The sequence below is a fragment of the Penaeus vannamei genome, chromosome 20 (genome assembly GCF_042767895.1).
Source record: "Penaeus vannamei isolate JL-2024 chromosome 20, ASM4276789v1, whole genome shotgun sequence".
NCBI classification, from domain to species: domain Eukaryota; kingdom Metazoa; phylum Arthropoda; class Malacostraca; order Decapoda; family Penaeidae; genus Penaeus; species Penaeus vannamei.
In genome coordinates this window covers 16,108,959-16,113,958 of record NC_091568.1, presented here as the reverse complement: position 1 = coordinate 16,113,958, position 5,000 = coordinate 16,108,959, and the positions used below count along the sequence as shown (strand labels likewise).

The following is a 5,000-nucleotide window of genomic DNA, read 5'->3' as shown; positions in this document are numbered from 1 at the left end:
AGATGGATAAGACAGAAAAAAAAAACATCCCAAACAAAGTCTGCCTATGAAGTAGTCCAACAGCTGGACTCGAGGGCCTCTAGTCCTGCAGCCCATACCGAAAGAAGTCTGATCTCTCCTCAGACATCTTCTCAAAGCCAGATGGAGGCACAAGCTGAACCAACCCAATCAGCTGCCCCCGCAACCAAAGGCCCAAGCCCAGCCGAAGGGGCGGTGGGAAACGACTCAGGCTGGAGACAGACTGAGGGAAAGTCTGAAACCCTCAGGCGTTTCCTCCAGTTCGAAATACCACAAATACCTGAAGGCTTTGGCAATGCCTACCATTTAGTTAGAGCACTGGAGAAACAGAGGCAAATCAACTTGGCAATCCGGGTTGCCAGAGATCAGGGCATGGTCGTTGTGCCCAAAGGTCAAGCCACTCAGAGCTTCTTGCAGGAAATCAAGCTACTCAGTGACGGGCAAGTCCAGAGAAAAGGCTCGGGCAAATCTGCCTGAACTGACCCGGAGAGACACAGACCCACAGCCTCCCCGAGAGCGAGCCAGCACCTCCGCTCGCCGGCCGCCGCTGGCCCTCGCCGGGGCTGGCTACCGGGCGCCGCACGCACTCACGTCTCGTATCGGGTTCTATTCTACTTATCATATATAAGTTGTATCTACTCTGTCCCACTAATATCAATATAAAAGGTAGAATATATCTTTATATTGTGAAGATATTAATTCTCAAGATATTGATAACAATAACGATAATAATGATAGTGATGAACAATTATGAAAATAACAATGATAATGATGATAACAAAAATAAAAGTAATAATAATAATGATAATGATAATAGTAGTAATTATAATAATTGTAATGATGATAATAATAATAATCGTGATGATGATAATAATGATAATAGTAATGATAATAATAATGATAATATATAATGATAATGATACTAATGATGATAATAATAATAATAATAATAATATTGATGATAATGATAATAAAGATAATAATGAGAAGATAATGGTGGTGATAATGATAATGACAATGATGATAGATTCAATAATAATAATAACAATAGTAACAATGATGATGATGATAATGATAATAATAATAGTAGTAGTAGTAGTAGTAGTAGTAGTAGTAGTTGTAGTAGTAGTAATAATAATAATAATAATAATAATAATAATGATGATAATAATGATAATTATAACAATAATGATAGTAATGATAAAATAGTAATAATAAAAAAGTAATAATAAAAATAGTAATAACCTAAATAGTAATAACGAAAATAGTAATAATAAAAACTAATAATAAAAGCAATAACAATAATAACAATAACAATAATAACAATAATAATAGTAATAATAAAAACAATAGTAATCATGATAATAATAAAAATAATAATAATGATAATATAATAATAAAAATGTGATAATAATGATAATCATTACTATCGTAATAATAATGGTAATAATAATAACAATAAATATAATAATGATATAATGATAGTAATTAATAATAATTAATATAATAATGATAACAATAATAATGAGTTATAACAATGATAAACATAACGGATATAACAATGATGAGGACATTGATAATCATAACAATAATGATAATGATAATGATAATAATGGCAGTGATGACAATAATGATAAGGATAATGATAATAATGATAACAATAATGATAATAACAATAACAATGTTATTACTGATAATGATAATGACCATAACAATAATAACAGTAATGATAACAATATGGATTAGTATTATTATCATCATTGTTTTTATTATTATTATTATTATCATTATTATTATTATTGTTATTACTATTATTGCCATTGTCATTATAACCAATGATAATGGAAATAACAACAAGAGTAATGATTACAGTAAATATGAGAGGTTATGTAAATAATAAAAGTAATAATGGTGATGATAGTGATTATAACGATAATGTTAAAGATAATTATGATGATGATGATAATGATAATAGTAATGATAATAATTACAATGATAATGATAATAACAATAACGATATTAATGATGATGATATTGATAGTGCCAGGGATAATGATAATAAACATAATGATAATAATGACGTCATGCATATGTATATATACATATTCACATGTATGTATGTGTATGAAGAGAGAGAAAGAGATAGAGAGAGAGAGATTGATAAATACATATATATACACAGACAGACAGACAGAAAGATAGATACATAGATAGATAGAGAGAGAATCAGGCAGATATATACAAACATACATACATACATACATACGTATATACGTACATAAATACATAAGTAGATAGCTATATACTCATATACATTGATAGTTAAATGAATAGTTAGGTAAAGAGATAGGAAGAAAGAAGACACATGAATATATAGATGGATTGATAAAAATGAAGGTAAACAGAGAATGAAAAGGAGACTTAGGTAAACTGACTGATAAAAATGGAGTGTGAAAAAAATAGTATAAGGAATAGGAAAACAAGGAGGCAGATGCGATGACAAGTCAAAAAGAAAAAAAAAGTAAAATGAAATATGATGAAAATTATATTTCAAATAATACAAAAGGTTTCGTTCTGCAACTCTCATATCATTCAACCTCTCATGAAAGTCGACGGATGTGTCGAGATCCTGGCTAAAGGAATCACTCTGTGTATGGGAGAGGGAGAGAAAGAGAAAGAGACATAGATAAATAAAGAGAGAGAGAGAGACGAGAGAGAGAGAGAGAGAGAGAGAGAGAGAGAGAGAGAGAGAGAGAGAGAGAGAGAGAGAGAGAGAGAGAGAGAGTTAATTTTAATGTTAATTTTGCTCACGTTGAATTGACACCACTCATATTAATGAACACTATATCACCTTCAAAAAAATAATTCGCATATCAAAACTCACAATGCTGGTAAGTATCGAAAGAGATTAGATCCAATCCATTCCTGATCCTCTGTCCTTGTTAGATGAAATACCAGAGGAACAACCAATGTTTCAAAAATAACTCTCCGTTCCTTCCTAGAGCTGCCCCGATGATGAACGTAATATATTACCTTTAATCAAATTGAATTCCTCTTTTACAAGGACTGCACGTCCCTCTCCCAGAAGGTGACAGACGAACCACGTACAACTCACTTCATCTTATCTTGTTCAAAGGGCAAAAAACAAACAAACAAAAAACACCTGTTATTGATATGCTCTCCTCCTAAGAAAGCGTTGCAGATAAGCTCCCTGTTATTCGTTGATGACTATTTACCTGTATTTCTCGTCACTCACTCGTGCTTGCAATCACTCTCCAGCCACTGCACTTCACTATTTGACCTCTGACCTTCTGCAGTCATCTACAACCCTGAACTTTCACCTTTCATCGTTCTGATATCTGTTATCGCTCACACCTTTTTTTTTTTTATAGGTTTTGAAAGTGAGTCACTCCTTCGTAATTGACCGTCTGTTTTATGCTGATGAATGGTTGATGTATTCTTGGCATGTATCCCCGGCCGCTGGGGCTTGGTGTTGGGAGTTCCAAAGCATTTATGTTTACGGTAGATTCCAACAGTCATTGACAGAATGTTAAATAAGTAGAGAGAGAAGTAGAGAGGGAGAGAGAAATAAAGAGAGAGAGAAGTAGAGAGAGAGAGAAGTAGTGAGAGAGAGAAGTAGAGAGAGAGAGAAGTAGAGAGAGAGAGAAGTAGAGAGAGAGAGAGAGAGAGAGAGAGAGAGAGAGAGAGAGAGAGAGAGAGAGAGAGAGAGAGAGAGAGAGAGAGAGAGAGAGAGAGAGAGAGAGAGAGAAGAGAGACAACCATGAATGGATATCAGTTATCCTTCTTTTCTATCGTCATTTACTATCTTTATCTCCCATGACCTCTCTCCAATACCTTCTCACATGGTGACCTATGACCTATGTCTTGAATGACTGTGACCCGACAGACGCATTCTTTTAATACTTGCTTCCTAAGCTTCTTTACTTGTACTTAGAACTTCTTGCTATAAACTTTTGGATAATCCCAGGCGAGTGCTGTACAAATCGAGAACAGCAGATTAACAGATGTTCGTCTTTGTGATATTAGCCTATATTTCTGAACATTTCCAGTATTCCAACTTATTCAGCCTTATCTATTCACAAGTTTGTCGGTGTGCTTATTCATCATTATCATCGTCTCTCTTTCATTAGTTGGTGTATGATAGTACTTTCTATTCTATTATATTTATGTAATTATACATCTATTTTCTTTGCGCGTTCACCCTCGACCGGCGAGGCGTGGAGCTGCGTCCTGCCCTTCTCGGCCTCGTGTCCAGCGTCCTGTATTATTCCCTCCGTCAAGGTTATGTTTTTGGTCGCATTGGTATGTTTGTTTGTTTGTTCGTTGGTTAGTAGGATGACTAAAAAAGTTATGAATAATTTTGTTTCTTTTGAAATTTTACCAGAGGCGTGTCATAGTCTAACTTAGATGTCATTATATATCGGTGGTGATCCGGATATTGTTTGTTCGTTCGTTAGCAGGATAACCCAAAAATTTCCCAGGTGTGTCTTAGCCTAACTTAGATTCCATATAAATTTTGTTGGTGATCCTGATCGTGATTTGGATCCAGGAATGATTTGCATGGCTGCATCATTGCCCCTGCTGCCTCGCCTCCGCCAAGGAGGTTATGTTTACGGACGTCGCCAGTGTACTTGAGAAAGAGGTGATGTTAATGTAATTCTCCAAATGTGAATAGATTTATAACATCAGTGACCTCAAATGCCTTGGCGGAGGTATGCGCTCTCTGAGTGTTTCTAGTTTACGTGTATTTTTCTTGATCTAAAAATATCGAACTTAACTTGTCTGATTGTTATTATTATCGTCGTATGTATTTATTCGTTGATTTATCAATTCATCTGTTCTATTCTATTTATTCATCTCCTTATTTGTTCTTATTGTCCACCTAAAGCGACGCGGCGCAACACTCCTCCGCGGGAGGCCGAGGCGGGGCCTCCTGCCTCCGCGGCCCCTCGCGCCCTCCG

At 35.0% G+C, this 5,000-nt stretch overlaps 1 protein-coding gene across 1 annotated transcript in view; it reads right to left on the bottom strand.

Moving 5' to 3' along the window:
• CarT (Carcinine transporter) overlaps window positions 1-5,000 on the bottom strand; it is a 49,267-nt gene that overhangs the window by 43,220 nt on the left and 1,047 nt on the right. The gene's annotated exons all lie outside the window — the stretch shown is intronic.